General features: G+C 39.8%; 1 pseudogene; it reads left to right on the top strand.

Annotated features, from left to right (window-relative positions):
- The first annotated feature begins 913 nt into the window (after positions 1-913).
- Positions 914-4,479, top strand: LOC123067216 (glyceraldehyde-3-phosphate dehydrogenase 3, cytosolic-like; annotated as a pseudogene).
- Positions 4,480-17,362: the final 12,883 nt, after the last annotated feature.

The following is a 17,362-nucleotide window of genomic DNA, read 5'->3' as shown; positions in this document are numbered from 1 at the left end:
TCACTCCACTCTCTTCAACTCCCCCTTTCCCCTCCGCCGCCGCATCGCCGCGCGCGTCCACGAGACGCCGGCCGCGCGCGTCCACGAGCCGCCGGCCGCGCTCCTCCGCCCGCTGTTGCCGCATCAGGCCCTCACCTATCCTCTCCACTCTCGCCAGTTGCCACATCTAGCCCGCTCACCTCCCCCTGCCGCATCGTCGCGCACGTCGCTTAGCCCGCAACGACCACGACTCCGCCAACCGACCAGCGCACCAGTCTCCGGCGACCCGTGTGCGACCACAGGTGACGCACACATCGAGCAACATCGACCGGGCGCGGGTGCTGGATCTGGTCGCCGTTCGGAGAGCATGTACTAATCTCCGGCGAGTTCCTTGCGCAGATCGGAAGAAGGGTGCCTCGATCTGCCACACCAGAAGGTCAGGTACGCCGATCCGAACCCTGAGTTGGATTCGTTGACTGTTGGCTGCTTCCGTGGGTTCGTTTTCTGATGGATGCATGCACTGGCAGAGCCTTGTGGACGCAAAACGGGGTCGTGACCCCCCATTACAAACTGCACTTGTGTTACTATATGTATATATGAGGTATATGTATAAGTGTTTTACCCCAGCCATCGGTGGATGACTCCCTTTCAATCCGATTAACTTGTGTAGTCCATACTCCATAATTCCATCTATACAAAGCTATAGCTAGCTAGCACAAGCAACTTGATTAATTGTTCGTACAAAGCTAGGTAGCTAGTACAAGCAGCTTGATCGATATATGTACGAGTAGCTTCCTGCTTGTTGCTGCATCGGACTGCTTGCTTGCTAGTTGGATTCACGCTATACTTGTTGCATCTTCTGGCATCACTAAGATTTTCCGTCTACTTGCTACTGCATATGCATGGAATACGACGAGTCGGCAACCAACAATTGATGAGCCTGACTGCCAGAGAATGGAAGGAGCAAGATGTGCTTGATTACCATGTAATTTTGTACGATTCACATCTGTTTTCATGCATATTTTGCTTTGACTTAGAACATTGCCCCCCCCCCTTAATTGCTTGTCACGCTCCGCCACTGAATGCATGTTTGCTTTGCCCTGCAGGTTTCGGCCGGATCGGCAGGCTTGTAGCCAGGGTTGCTCTCCAGAGCCCCGATGTCAGGCTCGTCGCCGTCAACGACCACTTCATCAGCACTGACTACATGGCATCGTTCTCGATTCTCCTAGCTTATGAGATCTACGGGCACGTATGGTAGGGTCGTTTTGGATTCGTGCATGGGACACCCGTTTATATTCACTGGATTACGAGCTTAGATCTGTGCTAAACATGAATGGATTTGCTCTTCTAGTTACACGCTGATGCTTTGCTACACAATCATAAGCACAGTTAAATAGCGATGTATATGAATCTAGAGAATGTCGCTACATGTCTGTATGTATCATCAGTTTTGGAAACGACTTTTAGATCTGCTTTGCAAGTGCCTTATGCATACGTTATATTCCTCACTTCAGTGGAGAATAGTTAGGTAGTTCCTGATTTGAGGAATCTATTTGTTCCATGCAGTGACTATTGTTCCATTGTGGTATTTATAATATATGTACACCTGGTAGTATTCTCTCTTATCTTACTAAATAAGACACATGCAGGCTCCATGCCAGTTAGTACTTAATTAAAGCATAGCGCTACTGATTGTCTCATATTATGGTTCTGAATTATGTGCTTGTAACTGGCAGACCTACATTTTCAAGTATGACACTGTCAACGGACAGTGGAAGCACCATTAAGTTAAGGTGAAGGACTCCAAGACCCTTCTCATCAGTGAGAAGGAGGTTGTTGTGTTTGGGTGCAGGTTTGTTACCGCTAATTTTTGTGGCCATGCAGTTGATTTCCATGTGAAGTACACAGGCTGATCATACAATGTCCTGATGTGGGAACCCTGAGGAGATCCCATGGGCTGCTGCTGGTGCTGAGTACGTTGTTGAGTACACCGGTGTTTTCGCTGACAAGGACAAGGCTGCAGCTCACATATAGGTACATTCTTTCACACTTTCCATTTCATGGTACCTGAATATTTCTTGTGTATAATTTACTAAATTAGTTTTCTGTGTCACCACTTTCAGGGTGGTGCCAATAAGGTCATCATTTCTGCTCCCAGCAAGGATGCTCCCATGTTTGTCTGTGGTGTCAATGAGACGGAATACAAATCTGACATCGACATTGTCTCCAACGCTAGCTGCACCACTAACTGCCTTGCTCCTCTTGCTAAGGTGCTTAACATTGAAGTTTTGTGCAGCTCAAACCAACCGCCAATATTGGGAATTGTATACTGATAATTTGTTTCTTTCACGTTATCAATGACAGTTTTGGCATCGTTGAGGGTTTGATGACAACAGTTCATGCCATGACTGGTAATGCATTACACTGGGTTTTTTCTTTAACATTTTATATTATATATTTGACTATTGTATGCTTATGTGGCTGAAATTTAAATTTACAGCAACCCAGAAGACTGTTGATTGTCCTTCCAGCAAGGACTGGAGAGGTGGAAGGGCTGCCAGCTTCAACATCATTCCGAGCAGCACTGGTGCCGCAAAGGTATATTCAGCTGGCCTTCTATTATATGATCAGTTAACTGATTGAACAATGTAGCTTGATGGATTATCTGATTCTTGTTGCCCGTAGCAACACATCATAAAGTTAACTTATTGAATTGTCACGGCTTGGATCTTATCGAATGTTTAAATCTACTATAAGAATATACAAGCTGATGCTTCTTGGTTTATTTGCATATGCATTTTCACATGGAGCTGCATGTTTCAATTTAGTTATTTGTTTTCTTACTGTGCAATCTGCAGGCCGTTCGACTGACGGTTCTAGCCCTTGTGCTCTCTTTCGATCACCGAAAGACCAAAGACATGTCTCCATCCCGAAAGTGACTGAAATATGTATGGTATGTGCTAATAAGTTGTGTTGTTTGGCATCGTAATTGCATCTTTACTCGGGATCTTAATTACCTTAGTCTCCCCAGCACACTGTTGGTGTTGTCTGGTCATACGATATTAGGTTTCTACACATTTTCCTCACTTACCCACGGAGCTATGCTTTCTTGAATTTGTCATGCCTATTTGCAAGCATCGTGCATTGCTATATCAGTTACCCCTTGAAACCTATATTTGGTGTCAATATTGTTTATTATTTCTCTTTTGGACTTGTGATGTTTGGCCTCAGGTTGCCAAAGATATTCAAGGAATTGTGAAATATAAATATAGTTTTTTTTGTTCTTTTGGAATTGTCATGTTTGGCCTCAGGTTGCCAAAGATATTCAAGGAATTATGAAATAAAAAGTAATAATAAATTTCTTTCTTGGTCGCAACGCATGGACACCTTGCTATAGAACATACACAATTTTTTTTATCTGGTTGTTTATGCATGTGTTACTTTTGTATTTTAGCAATAGTTTGAGCATCCAACTGAATATGCAGGGTTTCACAAAGGTGAGCATATGAATTTTGTAGCTGCATCAAATAAATAAATATGAGAGATTGAAATATAGAAGTTGAGATTTAGGTATGCTGTTGGAGTTAAACAAGTTACCAGGGAGAACATTTCTAGGGGAATCCCCTATGCTTAGATTTAGGGGAGATAGTTTGGAGGAGTTGTTGGACTTGCTCTAGCTCCCATTCCCAGTTCCTCTAACGGTTCCCCCCTACCCTAGCCACGCGACATGCTCAACCTCCATGCCAGTCCCCTCCGCTCGCGGCAAGGAGTGATGGAAGGTGGGAGAAAGGGAGAACAAGGGATGGTGGGAGGGACAAAAGGAGAGAGGGGGAGATATATCGAGGGAGAAAGAGTGAATGAGGGAGATGGAGCGGTGTACGTGACACAGTAAAATAACGATAGAGACGCCTGGCTAATGCAAGCACATGGTATAATATATCATGACTGCACAATTACGTGTTTGAAATTAGAAGTGTGTATGGGTCAAGGTGGAAGAGGGAATTGCAAGCTGGTTGTGCTATGACATGGGTGGTGAGCTTTGAGGTGTATGGCAGAGATGGTGGTATAAGGACAAAAAAAGTCTACAATGCCGCCCATGTGCACAAGGATACTAAAAGTATACGATACACATGATTTGTGTTAAACCCCGAAATATTGTATGCCCCATTGTAACTGTTTGATTACCTGCAGGCTATTTTGTTTGATTTGATGGAGGGTTATGAAGGGAGCCAGTTCAAGAGATTATGTGCAAGTGAGTTTTTTATTTCCTTTACTATATCGTTCATATAGTTTAACTCTTTATTATTATTTTATACATGGACTTATAGCTATGTTGTTTAACTTAGGAACAGTACAATCTTAGAACATGTTTATTATGTTTCTAATTCAAGCAAATCTTGGCGACATGTTTCTAATTCGTGATGGTCTGCAAGCTATGATTTATGAGCCGATAGAAAGTTTAAATACTTGTTTCATTTGGCAGGCCAGATGGTGGTTTAGAATATTTTTGTTATTTCTTATATTCATTGTATTACTTGCTCTATCTTGATAATGTAGTTGGTATTGGAGTAATACATATCCATTGTGAATAGTTTTAGACTATTCCATCGAAGCATTTTTTCATCATGCTATTTCTATGATAACAATGCAGTAATGACTTAATATTATGACTCTGATGACATCTATCTTCAGAAGATGATTACATTTGTTTGTTTTCTGGCATGTTCAAACACTTAAGAAGTTAAATGTTTGTTTTTCTGGCTCAAATATATTAATGAGATTTCATTAAAAAGTTAGGCAGTCAACTATGGTCAGAATAGGCTGTTAGCCTATAATATCTGAAAGAAATGTTTGTATTCAGTTGTAGCCCACCTAATTGGACTGCTTTATTAGATCTAAAATCAATTGTATTTCCTATGATAATTTTATAACCTGGCACTATCTACAATGGTGTTCTTTCTTTGCAATTTGATGGTATGCCTAACCAAGCATGATCCTAATCTAATACTGTTAAACTTTTACAGAATAGATAGATCCAGAAATTTTCATACCTAGAGGACGATGCCTTCTTGGTGCTCCTTGCTTACAGAAGGTACTCCTCCGGAATTTTTCCTCCAAGTCTGGGTATTTTGATGCTTTTCTATATGTGATGGGCGAAGGGAAAGTAAGGAGGGGTGTGAGGGATGGCAGAGGAGGTTAACATATATAGGTAGGGCAAAAGGGGAAGGCTGGGAAGCAGATATCTTTCCAGTTCTACCATGTATAATTATGTATGGTGCAGATATCTTTCCTTTTTTCATCATACACACACCTATAATAAATTAGAAAAGATGTCAGAAATCATAACTTACTAAAATATTAATTTGTTGTATTAATTAATTTTGTCAGAAATCATAACTTACTATAATTATGCATGCCATATAAAAACGAAATATCTTATATGTATATTTAAATATTGATTCTATTTTTATTATTGTTCAGTTTGAAAAGGTAAACATGAACTTTCTATTTAACTTATGTGTATTTAATCAGTTCAACGTGTAAAAAGTTAAATTAACAAACAAATAATCTTAAATTTTTTGTTTCTGAAATATGGCAATTAACAGCCATATGATTTTGTTGTATGCACAATCAAAACACAGATGCACCTAATGCATCATCGATCATTTGCAAGGGAGCGTGGGTCAGAAGGGGGCGTGGAACTGCTACAGCCTATCTAAGACAGAGCAAACTCCAGCGAATTTGGCCAGCCAGGTACATCATCTAAACGACAAAACGTAGCAACTTGAACAAAATTTGAATTGATTAGTATAGTAGCTTAGTAGTAGTAGCTTCCTGTACTATTATTTATGTCGAACAATCACTGCACCGGATATGCACTCCTGGGATTATATATGTATGGGGGCCTGTGATATTGTGAAGGGTCTTACATTTGTTAGGCTTGATGATATTTGCACAAACTGTGTAAGACAAACAGATCCTCCTCCCCTACTCGCCAGCAAGATCCTCATCCTCCTCCTCTCTAGTAGCTAATCCTCCTCCTCTCCAATACAGCAGCAACTGATAACAGGCAACTGCAAGGAGCCAACACCTTTCACTCCCCCTTCTACCACACCATCATCTGCTATTGATGATGCTGATGTTAAGTTGTTCATTGATTGCTGTTATTAGTTGTTCAATATTTCCTGCTTTGCTGGTGGCTCACTGCTTTGTGCTAGCTGCTTTGCTGTATTGCAATAGAAAATTCACGGCGTCCACACTAACATATCTACTATTAAAGTGGTTTTGTTTTTTTACTGTACGTACTGATCAATAAGCTGGGATATCCATCTCTCATTTTTGTTACTATATTCAGGATCACAAAAAATATAAGCAGCGTCTATTAGAGTCCTGGAATACAATGCAACGGCGAGAGAGGAAGATAAAGGACAACTTAAAAAATAAAGAATATATGCAAGGTACGTGCCATATGAACGTCATATGTTTATTGAGTATTCTCTAGCTGGAATGTGATTATTACCGACGAAGAAAACCTCATATAGTATAACAATGTGTGTATGGATGGAGTTATACTATACGAGGTAGTATATGATGCGAGGCACGCAATGTCTGAAAACATCTCCTGATCTACTTTGAGTATGTTGTGAACCTGCCATGGTACAACACAAAAGTACTCCGGTTCAACTGGAGCACCATGTATGGTCCAAACTGGTCTGGTCTAGAACCGTAAAATTTAGATAGAATGTAATATAAACAAACAACCATCATAGCTAGTGGATGCCACCATAAATCACTCTTGAAACTATATAAATATTTCAGATAATGTCATCTGATCATCGGATCAGCACGGGCATTCAAACAGATTATTACGCCATCTATATAGCCAACTAAAGCAGTCAACAAATATAACAGCAAAACCAACTTGTAGTAGTACCAAAACTACAATTAGTTCTTAAATATTCTAAACCCAATTTTTTTATAGTTTTCCATCCATAACCAAACATGACAAGTTGATTGAAGTAATCCTGACGGTTCTGCATGCATAGAAGCATATTTAGTTGTTCAAAACCCTCAAGGCCGCCGTAATCTCCTGAGGGATGTTTTCAGCAGCTAGATTGTCTTTAACCATAAGCATCTGGACTACCACTTGGCTCCTCAACATAATTGGATCCTAGAATCAATGAAACAAATTCACCATTAAACGCTGAAGTGGTTGGATTATAAATGGCACATTAAAACTCATCGTAAAGATAATTACTGTAGTGTTCATCCAGGTCATGCTACGCAAAGAACCTAGATGTTGGGCCATCTCTTGTAGAACTAAGAAACCCGAGTCTTTGTTGTGACAAACAGAATAAAAACTTGAGATTTCTACATACTGCATCTTATTCATCTGAAAAATTTATTAAATTACCGCCGAAAATTGAAAGACATGTTGTCTTGTCGCCAATCCATGAGTTTGGTGTTCCATCCAAGGACCCTAGCCTGCAACACTTCATTGAGTTCTTGCTTCAAAATAGTTATCTCCTTCATCATCTCTTTGTTGTGAGTGCTATTTCCCACTTGTCGTACGTCTAGTGATGGAGTATATACGATAACCCTTTTCCTCATCCGATTTACCACAAGTAGACCATACGAGGAATCCGAGATAGACAACGGAAGTAGATACTACAGAAGGTGAACACAGGTTAAATGATATCAGGAAAGGAAAAATAAATTAGGAATTAAAAACTCTTACAATTGTGGAGTTGAACACATCATATCTAGGAAAGGGCTCGTGCCACGTGGTTGCGCTTTAGCACCGGTTCGTGCTGAACCGGTACTAAAGAGGGGGGGCCTCTAGTAACCACAATTTAGTGCCGGTTATGTAACGGCACTACAGGGCCTTACGAACCGGTGCTATTGCTCGGTTCTGCACTAGTGGTAGAACAGCATTGTTGATCAGCATCGAGGTGCGCTGCCCTTGTGGCATCCAGGAATACCTTAGAGCTCGTGATTGAGCATGAAACTGCAAGTCAAAATAATGTTTTCCTCCAACCATGTTGGTGCCTGCATGCCTCTCTAGTTCAGCGCTCGCAAGCTTACGAACAGCGAGATTGAAGCATTCGGGATGTAGGCTTGCTGAAGTATGAAATAGTGTGTCCTTCAGCTTTCTGAGGCTGATTTCGATCCGGTACGGTGTATCGCTTCTTATCCAGATTGAGTTGCACGTAAAAACACATAAAAATGGTTAGCACTACGAGTGGTACTTTAAAACATAAATTGTTCATATGGTAACATTTTCTAGATAATCTAACAGCTATGAGTAGAACGTAATATTTTGATAAACTATAGAGCATGGAAATTTTTGCAGCACCTTCTAGCAAAAGCTAAAATTCAATAATAATTTCTTTGTAAGAAAAATATTAATTTGTTATAAATTAAGAGCAGGAAAATTTAGGTAGCACCCATTATACCAAGTTTGCTGGCTGTTCAAAAAAAATATTAAATTGTTGTACAATATAGTAAGGACATTAAGCTTTTCAACATTTGTACTGCAAAGAATTTTAGCAGATTGTTATTCATTACACACGGTTGATGTGCAACGGAAATACTGCCAAATCATTTAACATAATTTTTTTTCTACTGATGGCCGCAAAAAGTAAGATTTAATATAAAGAAAAACAAATCAAGCAATATCATACTCCTATATGAAACAGAGTCTGCTGTGTACGACCTAGTTCTAATGAGATTTCTTTCGAGAATTTTTTTTACAACACTATAACTTACTCTAATGTCTTCTCATCATGAACGCCGTTCATAAAGCCGAATATATATTCGAGTGCATCTTCCACGAAATGCCTTGGTGGGGGCAGAAGATGCAGGGGCACGGGCAAATCCTCCTGGGGGTCGGCCACAGCATCGTGGAGCTGGAGGGCAGCCTCATTGGGGTCGGGGGCAGCGGCATCCAGGGGCCTGGGCACAGAAACGCCCTGGTAAGTGCGCGCTGCCACAACCTGGATCGCCGATGCATTGTCTCCAATGATGGGCTCCATCGCTGATCGATACGCGTGAGTGATCGTTCACCGAGGTGTCTTGGCAATTAGGATGTCGATGCGGCAAAAATATAAACGGATATATTTTTAATTGTTGTGATGGCCGAAGGAAGGGCAAGGAGAGGGAGGACGGATGGCAGAGGAGAATAACATATATAGGTAGGCCACGCGGAGAATAACTGGGTAGCAGATCATGGCTGAATATAGTTCTACCATATATACCATTGTATTCTACCATATATAGTTCTACCATATATACCATTGATTTCTACCATATATACCATTGTATTCTACCATATATACCATCGTGGATCGTGCAGATCTATTTCCTTTTTCCATCAAATGCACACCTGTTAAAAAATTAGAAAATATGAAAAAAAAATCATAAGTTACTAAGAAGGATATAGTTCTACTATATATACCAGTATGAATTAAATAAAAAACTTTTCATTGCTTGCATGCCAAGTTTAGCTACAGCAAAGTTAAATTCACGGCAATTAGGATCTCGATGCAGCATATATATAAACGTACTATACTTGGAATACAACTTACATTCACTGCTATAATTCAGCATTTGGTGTGAGCCTAAGACAACAAACAACAACATAATATTGAAGATATTTGAGAACTTTTGGCCTGCCTAGAAAGCTATAAATATTTGCAACAAAAAGGCACCAAAAATCTATCTTCTGCCACATAGAGATCCCCAAATTCCTTACAGTTTTCCTGCTCATCCCTAATTCCTAGCGTGGCAGAGGTAAGAGCAGCGGACGAGGGAGAGGAAGTGATAGGGGGTTTTGAGCTGGATGCGGGCATTGAGAGATGTGACGATTTCCGCTTTGTACCTCTTATAGAGGAAAATGACAGTAGGTGCAGAAACAGTTGGAGCAACAATGCTGCCGCCGAAGGATGTAAATATCCTGTGCACACACATGCATTTGCCTAGTTTAGGAAAACCATGAAACCATGGCGACTCATCTCATCTAGCGTCAAGCCCTACTACAGAATGCCTCCGGTTCACCTGGAGCAACAAACCTGCTCCTGACCGCACGGGTATTATAGTACAAAATATACATAGAAGTCAAAATTAATAGATAGAACCAAAACAAGCAGACAACATTGAAGCGAACAGGAAGCTAGACGGATCCATCAAATCCTTTATTCCCTGAATATTTATATAATCCAATACATTATTCATATTGCCAAAATGATAAATCTCTATTTGATCCCTACCAAAGTTCTATTAGCTTATTAAATTTGCGACATCTGACTATGCATCAGTCCATTGTCATTCGTCCAGAAACATCAAGGACACTGTAATTTCAGCTGGGATGTTTCCATATGCTTCATTGCCTTTGATCATCAGCATCTGAACCAGCAAGTGCTTTCTGAGCTGTATTGAATCCTAGAAAACAAAAACAAAAAATTATTAACTTGTTGAAAAATTAATTGCACAACAGACATACGTGATATGAAGAACATAAATTTATAATTAACAAAGATATGGAAGACATAAACTTGTTATATATGCACGTACCGAAGTCCTGGACATGTTATGCCCGCGAGTATCATCTTGGTGAGACATCTCCTGTAGGACCTTCAATCCAGAGTCTAGGCTGTGAGCAAAAGTCTACATATATTAGAACCTAACAATCTGGCTATAATATGCACGATCAATTTAAACAATTACCGCGGGGCTGTAAGAAATGTATGATCTTGTGGCCAATCGACGAGATGGGGATTCAAACCAGGCCTCCCCTGTTGCAACACACTGCCAAATTCTTGTAGAACTATACGTGCTTCCTTCTTAAGTTCCTTGTCATGAAAGTCCTCTGAGCCTAAGAATGACTCATTGGAATGATCAATCAGGAGAGTCCTCCTATTTTCAATATTAACTACAATGAGGCCTTAGGAGGAATCCACCAAATACAACGGCAATATGTACTGCAATAGGTATACAAAGTTAATGGTGAACAGAAAGTATACAAACCAATTGTTAAGAATGAAATTCCTTACAATGGACGGGGTCATGAGCACGTCGTATTTCGGCAAAGGCCGTACAATGACATTGTTAATCAACAAGTTGGTGCATTTAGCTTGGCCTAAGCCAGTCTGAATAAGCACCCGTGCTAGGCGATGGAATCGCAAATCAAACATATGTGTGGAGCCAACAAAGTCTGTTCCTGCATTCCTCTGTATCGCGTCACTAGTAAGCTTACGCACTGCAAGATCGAAGCAGTTCGGATTGACCCATGTATCAACTCGCATGGTGTCTTGGATAGTCCGTAGGCTTAGCTCCATCACGAATGGACGAGGGCTCCTTATCCATATTGTGCTGCAAACAAAACAACATGATAGCAAAGCTGTTAGAAAAGTAAGGGTATCAAAATAATGTAATACTTCAATGTGTGGACAAACAATAGTACATTTTTTCCAAACTTTAGTAAGGTCTGAAATGTATGTATCTTCTAATTGGAATTGTAGTGTCATTTCAGGAGAGAAGTACTATTCATTGAGATAACCAAAACTATTCTGACAGTTATGAACAAATCTGTAGATGGCACATGTATCATACACGAGGACCCGTTGCAATATACTACCGTTCATAAAAACATAGTAGTTTAAAATAACGTGGTATGGATGGTATTATCATGGGGTAATGTAAAAGGATAATATAAGCACATGGCCATTTTTTTGCAATCACTACTATATATTTTAAGAACCTTATGTATTTAGAAAGGATAGCATGATTCTAACCAGTAAATGCATGCAAGAAATTATGAACGTGGCCAACTAATCGCCCTGGATTCGGTGTAAGAACGGGTTTTTACTCGGGCTTAAAATAAAAAGACAATAATAAAAACTATGATGGCAGTGATCTGCAGCTAACAATTGCAATTAAAGTATAGATGAAGTTTAGGGCTGCCAGAACATACTCTAATTCCTCCTCGACTGATGACACCATGACGTAGTTGTAGATGTACTCGACTGCGTCGTCCACTCCATAAAAAATCGGCACTGCAGCCATTACCGCGGGCAGAAAGTCGTCTTAGCACCCGGATGAGCGAGCGAGGTGGGATTAGACAATGGTGGACTCACAGACGGGCCATATATATGATAGTGGAAGGTGCCCATATCATTCCATCCGTGCATGTATCCATTACAAAACCTTGCTAATAAACGGACAAGCATTTATTTTTATTCCATACTACAATAGGCAAATAAATAAACGCCGATTATAATTCTATTATATACGTCTCCCTTTCCAGATCGGAACAAGTAGGATTTAACTTTCCTTATAAGAAAATCTGTCTAAGGGAAAATTAATGGCCAAACTGGGAAACCAATTCAACGTATGGTAGGCCACACCGTTAGATTGGATACTACATCGTATTAGAAGGAAATAACTTTAATTAATCGTTGTCATGTACTCGGAAGGTGGCCCATATCCTTCCACAAAAATAAGTTGTCATAACAAAAACTATAGACATGATGATATAATCCGTAGGCGCCTGTGCGTTGCAACGGGGTATATATTTATTTTTAGTGGTTCAACACCTATATCTTTACCATGTGGAAAAATATATATCTTTACCCTTAATTGAATTATGCAACTACAGCCCACTTCTTTTACATGTATTGTTCCATATTCTTAACGCACGGGTATATCTCCATGTAGAGAAAAAATTGAGTTATAAAATACGTTTTTGCTAAAGCACGTCTAGATGTACTCTAAGTAGTATTGCACATCTAAATCACATGTAATTGGTGTGGGTAGCTTTTTTCTTTAGTTTTATGTTTGATTGCCTCATATTAATGTGGAATACCTAAGACACATCTAGTTAAGCCCTAGAGATACACAAATGACGCCTTATAGAAAGAAATATTTCCGCAAATCATGTATATAGTTTACTTGATCAATAAAATACAGCAGTAGTGAGTCTTGTCAAAATATAATAGTGCATGAAACACCTCACATTGGCCTTTTATTCGTGCACATCTTTAAAGATCAAGTAAGAGTTTATAATGATCTTAGTCTTGAGAACAATAAAAGTGGTAGAGGAAGATATGAAGCAAATATTGTTTGATATATATTAAAACTGGAACATAATCCTTACATACGCGCCATGCGCGCACCATCGTGTCAAGATCGATACGGCATAAATGGAGGAGGGATAAGTGAGGGAGAACATGGACCAGAGGACTCGGGCGGATGGGGGCAAGCATGCGTCGGCGGAGGCGTGGATGCGCGTGTTGTTATCCCAGGATCATGCCTGTGTTGGATATGCATATTCAGTCGTCCGAAACCCTCAGGATGCTCTAATTTCAGCTGTGATACTTCCGACATCCATTGTTCCTACCTTGAACAACACGATTGACGTACGCACGTGTTTCATCAAGTGTCGTCAGGCTGGCTTCATGGATATCTACGATTACAATCAGTGTTATATAGTAGTGACGTACTATTACAGAAAAAATATATTGAAAACAAATTTAAAATATAACGCAGCCCCTACCTTGTAGATAATGATGATCATCATTAATGTTGGGAGAGAAGAAGAATGTGCTCTCCCTCATAGTTTGCAAACAACGCTGCCTCTGATTTACCTGTATGTAAGTTACAGCAAACTTCTCGAACAAATTGTCAGTGCATTGCAAATGCAAGAACTGAGGCCCAACGTGCTCTTCACGTACACGTAAGAAAATTATCTGCCGTCTACAAACAAATACAAATGTGACTATCATTGCAACAATAGAATTACAAAAAGAAGCATATGGTAATCTCATATTATAATTGGCGCTTACTGAAAGTTCATGAGGCCAATCTCGAGGGAAGGGACGCGGCGCCTACATATTGAATCCCACTTAAATTCTATCTGACCAACATAGGCAAGGATAGCAACCACATCTGCAAATATGAAATCACAATGAGACTCTGAGTTGTACGGAGTAATATGCAAAAACAACTAACTAATTTATGCACCTGTGATGGTTTTGTCCCGTAGCTCAAAGATTTCTCCAAACTGTGGGAAGCACGGTGGGCAAATTGTCGACGTTATCTGGTGCGCCGACATCGTAACCTCTGTCGTAGAACTTAGTGTGGTGACAAAGTCCATGGCTAGGTACCAGAAATGTCCATCTAGCATTTTGGTGGGGTTGAACCCGACGCGATTGAAATCATATGTCCTACCGGTTTCTAGCACACTGTTGAAACGGATTGCCTGGTTGTTGTATGCAATCGCTACCATCTTTGTTCCCTAATATATTTTCATGAAACATAACAACAATGAGCAAAAAAACATGTTTATCAAAATTGTATTTAAAAAATGTGGACTATAAAGTATTCTTACATGCCGATCGACTAGTATGCACTGAAGGTACAAGTTTCCCATGCCATTCTCTATGATGTGAGCCTTCCACATGACCCTAGCTTGAATAATCCAGCAATTATGATATATGTGTTCCATTTGGACGTGATAAAAATTCATGTTCCTGTGCGTATAAAAAAAACTGGAGGATCAGGTAAAACTATTTTCCAAGGGGAGCATAAAATTTAGCAGTCAAGGAGCATAACATTCTAGTGGCCCAACATTAATCCTGCCAAATTTATACATATTATTCATGTTCTGCTTATTTGTTTTCTTCTTGCAAAAAGATCTATTGCATATGGGTTAAAAATGGTTTTGAAAACATGCAGTACCCAATGGTTATAAGAAACAACCCTAATGAGATTACAGCCAGACCATCAATCTATTAGCTTAAAATAATATATAAATGAATGCTAATCAAATAGTAATATACTCAGGTGATTAAGTTAGTGCTTGCTACATCAGGTTTGTACACGATGATAAAAATAAGATGATGTAATTCAGACTCACTGTCCATCCGGTTTTAACTAATATACAAGATATAAACAAGCCGACAATAGATGATTTGATCGCCAGGCCTATTACTATGTTCTAGTGTATCCCATGTGCTCAATCTATTAAGAAATAAGAACAAGTGGCAAAACAATGGTGATTATTTCATGCAAAAAACCCGTTATATAGTGATGGCAAATAGACGTACTAAAAGTTTATTCTATCTTGCCTGTTCATCGGAGGGGAGAGAGTTGACTGATGACAGGAGCTGGCGGCGGCGCCACCACCCTCTTAGATGTGATAGATCCGTATGAGATCACCATGGTCGTCGTGGAGGTGATGCTAGTTACAATGTAGTAAAATTGTGCGCAGCGGGGATTATTTATATAAGCATAGTGGGCGGCGGGAAAATGAAATAGTGATGAAAATACGTTTTTGGCTGGCTAAGCCCCTTGGGTGACATATCTATATTCAGATATGTATTATTCGGCAACTTATTAAATATTGATTATTAATCAAGGAAACGTACATATCAAAATCGGTTAATCATCTTCATTTTGATTCACATTATGACCACTTGTCTATGAAAACGCATTTGATTTATCACTTGCCTTTGAAAAACATACTTTCTATTTTATGGATATTTATTTACCTTTCTGATATTCACATTAATATAATAATTAATTATATTATATTTTAATTTTCCATTACCTTGATGATATATAAAATTCTGATATAGGTAAATGCACGTGCCTACCTATAGTACAATAGACAATTTTTGTGTTTTCACAAATATCATGCCTAACAAATAATTTTACGATAATCATCTATACCAAATAATATAATTGCACTCTGGGAGAATATTGTTTATTCTTTTTCATCACGACTGTCTTAATGACACACATACGTACAAATGAGAAACAATAGTAGAGCACGTGTCAAAATAGTAGTGTGTCGAAATAGTAGTAGAAGTAGACGCTCCGATAGCTAGCAAACAACTTAATGATGTCTATTTATGCGTATGCATTAGCAGCAACGTTTTTAGGCAAATGCTGTCTGTTGATGCATAAGCAGAAGCATCAGATCAACGGGATCATTTAGTATTTAAAAATTATAGCTCATCTCTATATCTCTCTCAACGTGTGAGGCCTGGTTGCTGCTGCTCGTCGGCATGAAAATTACACATATGGATAGAGCTGCTCTGGCCCTTGCGCCTTTCTCACAAACACACGCTCTCTCTGCCATACAGAGCAGCATAAACCAGCAATCCCAAGCCGGCCATGGCCCCTTGCCTCAAAAGTGCAAATCCAGAAAAGCCACTCCGTTCTGCTCAATTTGAGAAAAACAATGCAGGGAAGTGAACTTCCCTGTAACACGGATTAGTAGGATCGTAGTGGATTGGCGTAGGAGACCAAAGGCGTGGAGGCACCAGTTGTCACCTTTACGGCAGCGAGAGACCCTAGTATGCAGAAGTTGAGAAATGGGAGAGATCGTGTGCATGCCTGCAATGAGGACTTACGGCTAAGAATTAGGGTGACAACTTAATTTGTAATATTAAGCTATTTTTTTGGTCACGCTATCATCATGTACAATTAGTTTAAGAAATTACAGCGTAATTAGGGAAATAAATAAGATACCAGGGAAAATCAGTTTGTCGTTGAGCATATTTAGCAAACAGGTAGCATGCATAAATCAAATGTAAACCAAAGTTTATTATTGTTCAAGTCCGAACGGTTACACGGGATGAAAAAAAAACCTATCATCTCAACATTATTGTAGATCTCCTTATGCTTCGTCCTTATCAGCTGGTGGTGGCTTATTGTCACATGCTTTAATATGCTTCTCTACCACCTTTGTCAAATGATTTATGTGGTCAATCAAAACCTGCACCATCATGCTAGTATGCTTTTGTGCCTGCAGCATCTCATAGTGGTTGGTACCCCAACCGTCTTTCCTCGCTGCACTTGACCCCGTGTCACGCTGGATATCCCAGCCTAAGGGGACATGTGCACAAGGGATGTGATGTACCTCACGACGTCGGATTAGGTTATCAAAATGGTTCGACGAAAGCATTGATGAGAATTGAACAGGCAGGTTACGATCATGCATCTTTAGTTTCTTACATCTCGGTGCAGATCCCCCACCAACATTCCCATCAGGGCTCGGTTCTTCCTCATCATGTTCCAGCTGACCAAGATCATCAGGGTGCAGCTCCCTCGTTTCTTCTTCTTCTTGATGATTATCATCAGCCCCATCGATGCTGTTGGATGACGACATGTCAAAGTAAGCTGTAGTGGCAAGGGTTTTAGATCGGTCTGGTTTGGGTTTGGCTGATTAAAGGGTGTAGCATTTTATAGATGTTTATAAGGAAACAATAATTACAAAATCGGCAAATGAATCAAATCAGTTGATCACAATCACAAAATATTCAATGGAATCTTTGTATTGATTCGGCGTGATGAACCCAGTAGTATATTACAATGAAAA

This window comes from Triticum aestivum, chromosome 3B, assembly GCF_018294505.1.
Source record: "Triticum aestivum cultivar Chinese Spring chromosome 3B, IWGSC CS RefSeq v2.1, whole genome shotgun sequence".
NCBI classification, from domain to species: Eukaryota; Viridiplantae; Streptophyta; class Magnoliopsida; order Poales; family Poaceae; genus Triticum; species Triticum aestivum.
This window is presented reverse-complemented; position numbering and strand designations above follow the sequence as displayed.